The following is a 15100-nucleotide window of genomic DNA, read 5'->3' on the forward strand; positions in this document are numbered from 1 at the left end:
GTTATTATTTCATATTCGTAATTTTATCTAACGTCGGTTGAATAATATTTTGTATACTGAAATATTAATAGAGCTCAACGTTTCGCATTTATAATATTACAAACCAAGCGCAGACATCTCATTTTTTGTTTTTAAGTTGAAACAGCCCATGTGGTATAGTGGCTAGCGTTGCTACCTCTGAATCACGGGGTCCCGGGTTTGATTCCCGGCCGGGTTGGGGATTTTCTCCGCCCGGGGACTGGGTGTTTGTGTTGTCCGCATTATTTCATCATCCTCATAATCATTCGCGTAACGGGGTGGCGACAGGGGAAGCCAAATCTGACTGTAGCCATGCCGACCTTGCGAAACTGTTGGAGAAAGGCTCTCGGAAAAGAAGAAGAAGTAGAAATAGCCCTCCGTCTTTGTGTTCTGTCAGTACAGAGCATGTTACGCACTAGCTGTCAGTCGTGTGAAATATTTATCACGACTTGTTTCGGGACTACGTCATCCCATTCTCAAGTGCTTAATTCTTTTATAGCATTAGGTGTCGTCAAATAGCATAGAAGTTCTAATCACTTGAGAATGGAATAACGTAGCCCCAAACATGTAATGATAAATATTTCACAAGTTTGACAACTGGTGCGTAACATTCTCTCAATTGATTCATGAGAGAGCTATAGAATGGCCTCACAACAAATATTCTGTGATCTTTTCTTTCCTAAATATCTACTACATTTGACAGCTTCGAGTGTTTCTTTTATGTGCTTATTATTTGCAGTGTCTCTTCATTTTGTAGCACGTTTGCCCAGTTCATTTTTAGCACACTGGACTCTGACTCGGGAGGACGCCGGTTCAAACACGCGTCCGGCCATCCAAATTTATGTTTTCCGTGATTTCCCTCAATTCTTCCAGACAAATGCCGGGAAGGTTCCTTTCAAAGGACGCCGCCGATTTCCTTCCCCATCCTTGACACAATCCGAGCTTGTGCTCCGTCTCTCATGATCTCGATGTCGATGGGACATCTTCCTTCCTTCCCAGTTCATTTTGTATCTTCTGCTATAGGACCACTCTCAAATGTTTTTAGCGACCACTTCTCCTGCTACAAAAGTTGTATTTCAGAAACATTTCCTCGATCATTTATCAGTAAATAGGGGTCCTACATCACCTGCTTCTGATGCTTGTCTTTCTTCTTATATCATGTGTAATCTTGTTATTATATTTTATTTTGTTTTTAGAGCCCTTAACTTTCTTAATTGTGTCCTCCCAAATTCTAGTACTAAGCACCTTCCTTTTGCCTCTTCTTTTAGTTTACATCTCTTCCCTCTTTATGTATATAGACTGAAGCGGCAAGTGAAATTTTCACAGCGGTTCAAACAACTGCTCGGATTACACCAGCACGCCTCCCTCCTGGATCCAGATTCCCCCTGACACACGAACAGAATTGCCGAGACTCTCCATGTTGTGAAATAGCGCTTCAGCGTCGAACGTAAATGGGGGATCCAGCCTGAATCCAAGGCGCAGGTACTTATACAAATGAAATGGCACGATTTCAGAGATTTTATTGGTCTCATACAGATATGACTTTTATGTATATAGACTGGAGCGGTGAGTGAACATTCGTATCAAGCCCGGGAATCGAACCTGAGTCTCCTTCGAGAACTTAGTACGATTTTTCACTCGCCGCTCCAATCTATATACATAAAATCATCCATGAACTACTTGAAAAATAAACGTAAATTAGTTACAAACTACGGCGGTCAATATGCAGAAGCCACTACAGATATACGAATTTGCATTATAACGGGTTAGATATGCCTACCGTCATTGGCGATGATGTGGCGCAAACGAATAGCGTATTTTTGCATGACCCGCTGAAGTGTCGGAACTTCGCTGCTATCGATGACCTCCTGAATGGCCGTTTTCAGCTCAGCAGTGGTTTTCGGGTTGTTGCTGTACACCTTGTCTTGAATGTAGCCCCCCAAAAAAGGAGCCTCACGTGTTCAGATCCGGAGAATATGGCGGCAATCGATACCAAAGACAGTGGTCTTTGGGTACCCCAGAGCCAGAATGTGATCCCCAAAGTGCTCCTCCAGGACATCAAAAACTCTCCTGCTTCGATGGAGTCGAACTCTGTCTTGCACGAACCACATCGTGTCGAAATCAGCGTCACTTTGGTTAATGGAGATAAAATCATCTACCAAAAACGTCACGTATCGTTCGGTAGTCACCCTGCCATCAAGGAATATCGCACCCATTGGTCTGTGACTGGATATCGCACACCACAGTCACTTGTTGAGGGTGAAGAGACGTCTCGAGCGTGAAATCTGAATTCCCAGTCCTCCAAATGAGCCATCTTTGCTTACTGACAGACCCATCCAAATGAAAGTGGGCTTCGTCGCTAAACCAAACCATGCATGCGCACATTAATTCCCATCGTACCCCGTGGTCTACCGTGCAGTTTGAACGTCCTAACAGAAACTGTTCACAAGTGATGATGGCTTTATTTCGTATAGTTCAATAATTGTCACCCAGTATTTGTATGAGACCAGTAAAGTCTCCGAAATTGTGCCATTTCATTTGTATAAGTACCTGCTCCTGGGCTTCAAGCTGGATCCCTAACTTACGTTCGTTGTTGAGGAGCTATTCAGAAAACTGGAGAGCCTCGGCAATTCTGTTTGTGTGTAGGGGGTAGTTTAAGAAAGACAGAGGCGACAGTGAATATTTTGGATCGAGGAGGGAGACGTGTTTGTGTTCAGGAATAATTGCTGATACGGCCGCTAAACCAGCAGGGCAGAACAGGTAATAGGATTGTGGAAAGGGCCAAAGGTTGAGGTCAGTTTCTCCTTCTAATTGTCATTTATTGTAATTTAATAACATTTACAACCAAAGCTGCACATAGCCGAACCTTTACCGAATACAACTCCTTCACGGCTGAAGGTCACCAAACAAGAAATCTTAACAAATAAACAAGATAAAAGTCCACTTAAGATAGCGATAAAATAATTAAAAAAACAGCAAACATTTGCAAATGGCTGAGGGGCCACAATTACATTTCAACATTTTTAGATTATATTACCATAGGATTTTAAAGGCAGAACTCCAGAATGTTTAATAACAAGAAATCTTAAAAATCAACAAGATTAAAATGCAGTTAAAGAGGAAAATCAAATAAATAAAGAAACGTATCACGGCTACGTAGAAAATCTTAAGGCTAAGCAGATAGAACATACATATGCATGGTGCAATACCAATGGCTGAAGGCCTAATTAAGTTTCAAAATTTTAAAATATATTACCATAATCTTTTAAAGGCAGAAGGCGCAGTGTTTAAGCTTGAAAGATAAGCCTTGAATTTAAAGTAGCTGGCAACAGATAATTAAAAACCGATGGCACTCAGAAGCCTCCAAGGAGGTTAGTCTGCCCTCGTTCACTTCAACTATACTTGATCCGTCGGAACCCAACCATGGGACAGCCACGGGCAGACCGACACAAAAACTTGCTTCCCGTCAATCAGTACATGAGAACTCAAACCGGAAAGGTTACCAACGTGATAATTCACAGTGGAGTGTGCATTAGCTGTCAAAATGACACACCACGTTGGACAGCGACAACAGGTCAGGTAAGGACGACGCCTGAAATTACGTTAGTGGCCAGGGCAGGTAACCGGAACACTAACGGCCACAAGGCAGAAAATTCCGCTGGTACACTTGAATTTGAATCATGGCAATGTAGTTAACTTCAATCAAAGAACACTGTATGAATTTACGTCAGTGCCCAGGGCACGTAACCAGAACACTAACAGCCACAAGGCAGAAAACTCCACTGGTGCACGCAAATTGTAGTCGACCAAAATAGTTAATTGCACCGCAAGGCATCTCGGTGTTTCTCACAGGAAAATCTCCCCAACAGCAAAGCACCGAAACGAACCACCACAACATGAATGGACATGGCTTGGGTAGTTGAAACCACTACTCAACTTTGACGTCCTGGGTCGGTGAACCACGGACCTCGAAAGCGATCTGACAGCTCCACACACGCTCCGACACTGCGCAGCGGCCCCAGCCGCCTGCACAACGCGGTGAGAACTTCCCTCGTCCGCAACAACCGACCGACTGCCTCCAGACCCCCTAGCCGGAAACTATATGCACCAAACCAAGGATGGTACACAGCGCAAATATTGATACACATCACATTCTATAACACATGACTACGTGTGAGATGATACGAGATGTTTAATACGGTTCCCAGGGACAATTGTCAAATTACCTGGTTGGCTGCTGCAGCGTGAAGTGAGTCTGCAACAATGGTCGCCAGGCTGACAATCCGTGGTGCTCCAGACTTCGTAGCACTCTCCGTGTCCATTCTTGTCGTAGCATATTTCAGACTCCAAGTACGCGACTTTCCGATTGAACATGTCTCTTCTCTCGGGTGTTATTTGCATGAGGTCGTTGACATCTTAAATGTGTGGAGTAAGGCCCTCTTGAATGCATCTGTTGCATATCAACGCGGTAGCAATATATCGCGTAGAGATTAGCTGCAATGTCGAAAGGGAGACCCTGCTGCTGCCGAACTCAGACACGTTCTGGGAGAAGTTTCTCCTTCTTATACAAGCTATATAACCCAATGTTCACAATCACTTAACATTCTGACACGATTACTGAATGTAAAACCTTATTGCGAGCCTTCCTTTTTATACAGAACGTGGATGGTATAATCCAACCAATATTGTGAGGCTGTGTTGGATCACAGTTTGTATATCCACGCATGTTGTACACTTCATCTCAATTTGTCGTTTGTTGTACGACTGTTGCACGCCGCCTTCATGGTTTTGCAGTTATAATCAGCGTATGTTCCAGTTGCTCAAAATCAACACGTTGATAACCTCACCGTTGAGCGCCCTATGTCTCCCCATCTCCCCTCCCTACCCCCCCCCCCCCCCCCCTCGCGCTCAGAAACTACTAAATAGCGGACCTGACTGTATAAGACTATTTCTTTTTTCTTTAATGTTCTATCAATTCCATCTGATCAGAAATGAATACTGCATCATGAGGTTTCATTTCGATTTCTTCTAAACGGGAAGCACAGTGACCTATGCACTTCCGTTTTGAAACTTTCATCTATTATGAGTGTGGAACACTGCGATTGTGATGGATTCAGAAATAGATGCAACCAATTACCTTTTTTTATGTAGATTTTTGTCTTGTACCGGTTTCATGCTTCCAAGCTACTTATCATCAGATGGTACACAGTTCTTAGTGATAGACTGTCGCGTTGTGGAGGTCACTGTGTTGTTCTGACAAGTCAGAAAAATCGAAGCAAATGAATGTGACGAAGTATCTGAAATTGCACTGCCTGACAAAAAACAAATGAACTTCGTGGTTTGAGAGGAGAGCGCGTTATTTCAGTTATTAGAAAAATGATTGAAATTTACAAAGAATTTGACAGTGTGAACGTAGTTATCATTAGGACGTCCTCCCCACCCCCCTCCCCACCGTTGTGGCCTGCCCACGTACACTGATTCGGTTGGGTAGCGTATCATGAAGGTATTGTATCCTTTCCTCAGAGAAACTGGTCCATAACTGTTATTGATGGTTCTTAATATCACTGATACTGACACTGTCTCGGGGTTGACATTGGAGATGATCCCACACAAGTTCTATCGGGGACAGACCTGAGGACCTAGCTGTACACTGAACTAACTCAACAAGATATAGATACTTCATAAAGACACGTGCCATGTGCGAACTAGCGTTATCCTGTTGAAAAATGACATCAGGACAGCGTCACACGTCGCGCAATATATGAGGACGCAGGATTCCCGTGACGTAACGTTGTGCAATCAGAGCCTGTCAGTCACTGCCAACAACGACCTGATGTCATACTCGATCGCTTCCTACTCCATGAAGAAAGGAGTAACATATAGCTCTTTTTCTCCAAAACACTCGAAGAACTGGATCTCAGACCAGGTAGCAGTCATACTCTCCCGCAAAGGTCGTTTGGGGTAGTGCACGCAGCAGTTCATCTCTGAATACAATGCAGTACCATTCTTCTGTGGCCCATGCTTTCTGGTCACGGAATCGCTCCAAAAGCAGCCGTCTGTGTTGTGCTAATCGCAGCCTACGTAACGGGTGGTGGTGGTTCCATAGTCCGGTTGCTGCTAGTCTCCGACCAATGGTGTGGCGTGACGCAAAGAGTCCATTATTTGTTTCCGGGTGGCAGGCGCGTATGTGAAGATGTTGCGGTATGCTTTGTGCAAAATACGGCTACCCTCCCCTGTGGTGGTTAGACATGGTCCGCCAGAACCATGAGGACGAGAATGCTTACCCACACATTCCGATGTAGTCCAATATTGGGCCACTGTCACATCGGAATCTGGAACTTTGCACGATTGTACCAGCTGGGTAAACGGTGACACCGATTGAGGCCCCTTCCAAACGCTGTCTGATGCTGATAATTCTGTCTCGTACGAGTACGTGACATCTCTGCGTCCTTCAGAGTGACCACTAAAGTTCGTAGCTGTTCATCCTCCTTTATGCACCCTAGCTGATATGGTAATAACACCAAACGAGAAAAACGATAATGCACTCTAGTGGCTGTCCGACTCTAATCATTCACATACTGTTGGTCTGTATGCTTACGTAGTTACATCGAGGTCTGATCATGTCGTCTGGGTGTTTCACTTTTTTTTCTTCCTTTTTTGTGAGGCTGACTTGATGGCATTACTTACAGCTATTTTCTTCTGTGAAATTAATTCTGTAAATAATACAATCAAGACAATACTAAGATGTAAATAATAAAAAAAATGGCTCTGAGCACTATGGGACTTAACATCTATGGTCATCAGTCCCCTAGAACTTAGAACTACTTAAACCTAACTAACCTAAGGACATCACACAACACCCAGCCATCACGAGGCAGAGAAAATCCATGACCCCGCCGTGAATCGAACCCGGGAACCCGGGCGTGGGAAGCGAGAACGCTTCCGCACGACCACGAGATGCGGGCTGTAAATAATCACGGAGGATTATACACCTTCTGATGATGAGTAGCTAAGTGACTTGAAACCGTAATAATAAAATAAAAAATGCTCTACGACACAAAACGCGACCAATTGCAGTTATTTCTGAGTGCTGTTAAACAGCAGTTGGATGAAAATACAGAAGATAAAGAAATGCAAGCTTCGACAAAAGTGCAGATGCTAGGCCAGCCTGCAGGTTGCGCTGTCGAATTTGACCTCGAACGGTATCTGTACAAATGGCCTCAATCCGTTGCAGGTGTCAGTCGTGGGCAGAGCAGTGTTCTGAGGGAATTGCGTGGGAGCTGAGTGAATTCGAATGTGGTCAAATGATTCATCTCCGAATGGTTGGTACTTTGTAAGGTAGCCGAAGTGTTTGGTGCTTCAAAATGCACCGTATCGAAGATTTATATCGCTTACAGGGAAAACGGAAAAACATTATCCGCTAAGTCACAACGCGGACGGAAGTGTGCTTGTAGAGTTCCTGACAGATGGTCGTTGAAGATGGTGACGAAAAATAAGAGGACGATAGCTGTAAAAGTCAGTATAAAATTTAATGTCGCACTCGCGAATCCTGTCAGTACCGAAATAGCACGAAAGCAGCTCCATGAGCAGGGAATCTCAGGGCGAGCCAGAATTCCAAAACCACTCATCGGTTATGCAGATGCCCGTAGCCGGAAAACGTTGTGCCGAAACCATAACCGCCGCGCGTGATTAGCCGAGCGGTCTCAGGTCTCAGGTGCTGCAGTCGTGGACTGTGCTGCTGGTTCCGGCGGAGGTTCGAGTCCTCCGTCGGGCATGGGTGTGTGTGTTTGTCCTTAGGATAATTTAGGTTAAGTAGTGTGTAAGCTTAGGGACTGATGACCCTGCCAATTAAGATCCGTAAGATTTCACACGCAAACCATAACACCTGGACTATGGAGTAATGGAAGAGCCTTGTTACACGCTGCTTCCAACTTCTGATGGAGTTTATGTCCCAAAAGTGAAACATGACACGGTTTCAGCGATGATTTTGGTAGCCATACTGTAGAATTCCACAGGCCCCGGTTATCTGCAATGTAGCATTAGTACCAAGCATCATGTGACCATTTTCGCTGATCAGGTCCACCCCCCCCCCCCCCCATGTGATGACGTGTGTTCCTTAATGCTGATGCTGTGTTCCAAGATGACAAGGCCCTTGGTCACAACAGCCCACATCGTCCAGGACTGGTTTTGTGAGCACGAGAATAAACTGTTGCGTCTCCCAGGACCAACACTCTCACGAGATCTCGACATTATTAAGCTTTGTTGTCTACTTTGGAGAGATGAGTGTGTGATCGCCAACATCGTTACATGAACTTGCCACTATTTTGCAAGACAGATGGTATACACTAGCGACTTCCATCACCGTTACTTGAACTTAGCACTATTTTACGAGGAAAATGATACAACATTCCCACTGAAACCATGCAGCAAATGTACTTATCCACTTAGAGAAGCCGTTTGGTTTGGCAACGGTTGTCCTACACTTCTGGGCGCTCCAGTCCGGAACCGCTAGACTGCTACGGTCGCAGGTTCGAATCCTGCCTCGGGCATGGATGTGTGTGATGTCCTTAGGATAGTTAGGTTTAAGTAGTTCTAAGTTCTAGGGGCCATTTGACGCTTTTTTCCTACACAATATTATGCATGCCAATGTGTAGTGTTTTTGGTGTTTCAATGTTACGGTCCACGCCCTATGCTTTCCCTGACTAGTACGCTGTAACTCGTGGAAACCTGTGGTGCACAGTGCAGGCCTCCAATCTCCGCTCTGTAGATATATACGACTGGCCGAGACGGCGGCGCATTTCTGCACGAAGCTCTGTAGGGCAGCCCGGTGGCCAGCGCACTTCCCGCGCCGCCCTTTTACGGCCCTCGGGTGGCTCGATATGAGCGGTCCGGCCCCGCGCGGCGGTCATAACGCACAGTAGCCTGGGTCAAGGCTGCCGGCGTCGGCGGGCGCAGACACCACCGCCTGTCTGCCCACGCGGCTGCTCCTGTCCAAACGTGTGCTGCAAGTGCGCGAGTGCCAATTAAAATTGCACGCCGAATCGATACCTGCGCAGAGCTTCTGCCCGCCCCCCCCCCCCCTCCGCCCCCGACGGTGCGGCATCGACGGAACTAACCTGGCACACGATGCAATGAGCATGGCGACTCACCGATTTCGGCTCTGCGAGTGTCCGGCAGATGCAGTTAACTAATGGCCAAATGTATCATGCCGCTGCTTCACTACAGGTGTACGAGATATCATCAAATGTCCAGGAATTAAATCTCTCAAAGAAGCCAATCGGAAAAAAGAAAAACCATTTGTGTAATACAGTTTCATCTATTGAAATATGACACCTGTCTCTCCAAAGTAGATTACAAAGCTCAATAATGTGTTGCCCATGGGCGATGCAACAGTTCATTTTCGTACTCACAAAACCAGTCCTAGACGATGTGGTCTGTTGTGACCAAGGGCCTTGTCACCTTGGAAGACAACGTCAGCATTAAGGAACACCCGTTAGAACATGGGGAGAGGGGGGGGGGAGGGGACCTAATCAGCGAACATGGTCGCATGATGCTTGTCACTAAAGCTATATTGCAGATTAACCAAAGCCTATGGAATGCTGCAATATGGCTACCAAAATCATCACTGAAACCCTGACATGTTTCACTTTTTGGGACGTAAACTCTACCAGAAGTTGGAAGCAGCGTGTAAAAAGACTCTTCCATTGCTCCATATTGCAGGTGTTATGGTTTCGGCACCACGTTTTCCTGCTACGGGCATCTGCGTCACCGATGAGTGGTTTTGGAATTTGGGCTCGCCCTGATGTACAAATGGGTACAGGTTATGAAACGTCCCCTTTGAAAAATTATACAAGACTGTGCTTAAACTGACACACAATATTTTTTTTAGCGCAACGCAATCTGACTTTCAGTAATCCCTACAAGAGAATGGCCCTGACTAACATTAACCTATACGCTTCACAAATCACTTACCTCACAAAAATCTTCGTTACTCAAGCTACTGCAATACAGCGAGCGCCACTACTGCCAGCTAAATAAAAGATTCAAACTACGGAAGGCACTAACTATTGGTAGGCATAGTTAGCGAATGAAAGATTTTAATAGAGAACAAACAATGTATTTACCTTAATAGTCATAATATAAATAGCAGTTCATGACATCTAGACTTACAAATTTCAAACTCCGCCATCTCTCTCCCCACGTCCACCAATGCTGGCGGCTCACCTCCAACTGAACAACGCTACGCGCTGTTAGCATCCAGCTGCCGCTGCCCAACACTACAATGGCAGACAACAATGCAAACCAGCCACAGACTGCACACGGCACAGCCAGTGATTTTCATACAGAGCGCTACGTGGCGGTGGCGTTACCAATAAAAAAACCTAAACAGCCTACTTACAAGGTGAACACGTAGATTCCGTCTTCCTGTACCACGTAGCCAACAACTCACTAGGATTCGATCATACGGACTAGTCTTCTCAGTTGTATGATTGACTCGATAACTATTTGATAGTAGAAGCCACTATATTATAATCTATGGGAAATGTTCTGTATAAAAACATGTAGCATCAGGTCCACCGGATGGCTGCGTAGTAGGGTCCCCAATGTTCTCAGTTTACACAAAGGCTTTACCAGATACAATTAGCAGTACTATAAGACTGTAAGCTATCGTTACTGTTACGTATATCACAGTATTGTAAGGAATTGCACAAAAACTTGAAACAAGATTCCAATTGGTCTAGCCGGCCGGTGTGGCCGAGCGGTTCTAGGCGCTTCTGTCCGGAACCGCGCTGCTGCTACGGTCGCAGGTTCTAATTCTGCCTCGGGCATGGATGTGTGTGATGTCCTTAGGTTAGTTAGGTTTACGTAGTTCTAAGTCTAGGGGACCGATGACCTCAGATGTTAAGTCCCACAGTGCTTAGAGCTATTAGAACCATTTTGAACTTGGTTTAATGAATGGCCGATGGATAACATGGATAAATGTAAGGTATTGCCTATATCAAAGACAAAGAATCCTATTACAAGAGTAGTGGTGAACAAGAACGTCACTTGTGTAAGCTTTTGGGGTAATACTAGGAAGCGATATGAAATTAGACGACCACATAAAATCATCATTAGGGCAGGCGAAGAGTAGGATAGTAACAGGACGATATAGCGTTACGAAAATGTAACAGAAATGGTCAAGAAACTTACTTGGCAACCTTTGCAGCAGAGACGACAGACACATTTCTTACGAAACTCTGATCGGTAATGGTAGAGAATCTGTATTTAGAAGGCTATATGCCCTATTCAACCGCCACACTTTTATAGTATACAGCATCGTATTGTATGTTAACCGGGGACCTAGTAACGACGGAGAGGCTCCGTCCCCGCCGCAGCCGCAGTGGTCCACAAACTCACGACGACTACCGCAGTCTACTTCACCCCTCCGCCGCCCCACACCGAACCCAGGGTTATTGTGTGGTTCGTCTTCCGGTGGACACCCTCCCCCCCCCCCCCCGCCCCCCCCTCCAGGGAACGTCTCACACAAGACGAGTGTAACCCTTATGTGTTTGAGTGGTAGAGTAATGGTGGTATACGCGTACGTGGAGAACTTGTTGCGCAGCAATTGCCGACATAGTGTAGCTGAGGCGGGATAAGGAGAACCATACCGCATTCGCCGAGGCAGATGGAAAACCAGCTAAAAACCATCCAAAGACTGGTCGGCTCACCGAACCTCGACACAAGTCCGACGGGCAGCTTCGTGCTGGGAACCAGGCACTCCTTCCCACTTCGGAAAGCCGTGCGTTAGGCCGCTCGCCTAACCCTAGTATATAGCATACAGATGGTCATTTTTCTCTCGGTCAGTGCCAGAATGAAACAGGAAACACACTCACTGTAAGTAGGCTGTTAAGGTTTTTATGTTGGTAACGCCACGTAGCGCTGTGTGTAGTCTGTGGCTGGTTGGACTCATTGTTGGAAGTTATTCGCCAGTGTAGTGTTGGGCAGTTGGATGTGAACATCCTGTAACGTTGCAGTTGGAGGTCAGCTGCCAGCAGTGGTGGATGTGGGGAGAGAGATGCCAGAGTTCTGAGATGTTAATATGAGCGGACGATCTAGACACTTGTCCGTCAGGAAAAGGAAATCTGTTAAACTGGATGTTGCCTTCAGTAGTTAGAATTTTTTATTTAGCTGGCAGTATTGGCGCTCGCTGTATTGCAGTAGTTCGAGTAACGAAGATTTTTATGAGGTAAGTGTATCATGAAGGGTGTCGTTTATTGTTAGTCATGGCTATTCTTTTGTAGGGATTATTAAAAGTCAGATAGCGTTGCTCTAAAATATTGTGCGTCAGTTTAGGAATGATCTGAATAAGAAAAGAGAAAACAGTCTCAGTACGTTCAGTTTTACTCAGTCTTTTCAGTATCAAGTAACGTAGAAGTTTTACCGGCACTGTCATTCTTTTTATTCAAAGAGGAAGTTTCATCACGAATATTGCTACGATCAAGCACTGCACGTTCTCTGTGGAGTAAATATCTGCACTGTGGCTGACACTGTCCCTCAGTCAGATACAGTCGCTTGTCCTGTTTCGAGGAAACCTCTCAGCCTGTAAGATCCGGACACTCACAGAGGGTGGGATTATTGGTACATGGGAGCTCCAGTGTTAGGCGCGTTTGGGGATCCATAGGACACGGTTGCCAAGGAGGGAGAGAAAGCCAGCGCGCACTCCGTGTCACATTGGGAGCAGTCATTCCATGAGTGGAACGGGTCATTCCGGATGCCATGAAGAGCGCACGGAGGAGCCAACTGCAAGTGTTGGCTCGCGTCAGTACTAGTGATGTGTGTCGGTTTGGATCGGAGGAGATTCTCCCAATTTCGAACAGCTATCAGAATTGGTAAAGGCCGCCAGTCTTGCTTGCGAGATGAAAGCAGTGCTCGCCATTTGCAGCATAGTAGACAGGACCGATTGCGTATCTCTGGTACAGAGTGAGTGGAGGGTCTCAGAGGCTCAGACTGTTCAGCGACCGTGTAGGGTGCAGATTCCTCGACTTGCGCCAGAGGGTGGTTGGGTTTCGGATTCCGCTAAATAGATGAGGAGTCCATGACACGCAATAGACAGTTACGCTGGTAGCGGGGGCTGTGTGGCATGGACTGCGCTTTTTTTTACGTTAAAGGGTCTCTGTGTAAGTCAATAAGGTTTCGGCCTCAAACGGTGCAGGTCGAACACAGGAAGAACGTAAATCTAGGAAACAGTGGTATAACATTTGCAAATTATCGAAGTTATTTTGCGAACGTACCAGTGCTCCAAGCGCTAATAGGAAGCACTGATGCTCAAATCGTTATAGGCACTGAAAGCTGGCTAAAACTGAAGATAAGTTGAACCAAAATTTTTGCAGCACTTAACGGTGTTCAGAAAGGATAGGCAAAATACAGTAGACGGTGGTGTGTTTGTTGCTGTTAGAAGTAGTTTATGTTGTAACGAAATTGAAGTAGATAGTTCCTTTAGTTAGTATGGGTAGAGTTATCCTTGACCACCGGAATAAACTAATAATTCGATCATTTTATCGACCTACCAACTCATATGTGACAATTTCAAGAAGATTCAAAGAAACCTTGAGTCTGATTTCAAACATGGTTCAAATGGTTCTCAGCACTATGGGACTTAACAGCTGAGGTCATCAGTCCCCTAGAACTTAGAACTACTTAAACCTAACAACATCACACACATCCAAGCCCGAGGCAGGAGTTGAACCTGCGACCGTAGCAGTCGCGCGGTTCCGGACTGCGCGCCTAGAACCGCGAGACCACCGCATTTCAAACATGTACGCGACTCATGCAAATATTGTTGGTGGCGACTCGATGTGTTAGCGAATATAGACCTACATGTTTGAATCCGGAGGTAGCACAAAACGTCATCTGAAATTGTACGAAACGCATTCCCTGATGTTATTTCCAGCAATTACATCATGCGTCCAATCGAATAATAAACAGTTGCGAGAAAACGCCGTGCGGTTCTAGGCGCTTCGGTCTGGAACAGCGTGACCGCTACGGTCGCAGGTTCGAAACCTGCCTCGGGCATGTATGTGTGTGATGTCCTTAGGTTAGTTAGGTTTAAGTAGTTCTAAGTTCTAGGGGACTGATGACCACAGATGTTAAGTGCCATAGTGCTCAGAACCATTTGAACCATTTTTTTTTTTGCGAGAAAACACTTGACCTCTTAGCAACAGATAATCCTCAGCTAATATCGAGTTTCAAAACAGATAAAGGGATTAGCGAATACAAGGTTGTCGTAGCGACAGTGAATACCGCAACTCCCATGGCCTCCAAAAATAAACTAAAAATATGTATATTCAAAACGGCTGATAAAATTCACTTCACATCTTCCTAAGAGACAATCTCCACTCCTTCCAAATCAACAATGTAAGTGTAGTCCACATGTGGCTTGAATTCAGAGAAATAGTAGCGACAGCAATTGAGAGATTTATACCAAATGAATTAACAAACGACGGAGCTTATCCCCATGGTACACAAAATAGGTCAGAACACTGTTGCAGAAACAACGAAAAAATCATGTCAAATTTAAACGAACGCAGAATTCCCAATAGTGGCGATCTTTTACAGAAGGTCGAAATTTAGCGCGGACTTCAATGCGAGATGCTTATAACAGTTTCCACAATGAAACTTTGTCTCAACAGGTCCTGGTCGTATGTAAAGCATGCTAACCGCAAGACACAATCAATACCTTCTCTGTGCGAGAGCAGTGGAAATACCATCGACGACAGTGCTGCAAAAGCAGACTTTCCAGACACAGCCTTCCGAAATTTCTTCACCTAAGAAGACGAAGTAAATATTCCAGAATTTGAATCAAGAACAGTTGCCAACATGAATAACTTTGAAGTAGATGTACTCGGAGCAGTGAAGCAATTTAAATCTCATAATACAAGCAAGTCTTCCGGTCCAGATTATACGTCAAATAGGCTCCTTTCACAGTATGCTGATGCAACAGCTTCGTACTTAACAATCATATACAACCAATCGCTCTACGAAAGATACGTATCCAAAGACTGGAAAGTTGCACAGGTCACACCAATATTCAAGAAAGGTA

Source organism: Schistocerca gregaria, chromosome 1, assembly GCF_023897955.1.
Source record: "Schistocerca gregaria isolate iqSchGreg1 chromosome 1, iqSchGreg1.2, whole genome shotgun sequence".
Classification (NCBI taxonomy): domain Eukaryota; kingdom Metazoa; phylum Arthropoda; class Insecta; order Orthoptera; family Acrididae; genus Schistocerca; species Schistocerca gregaria.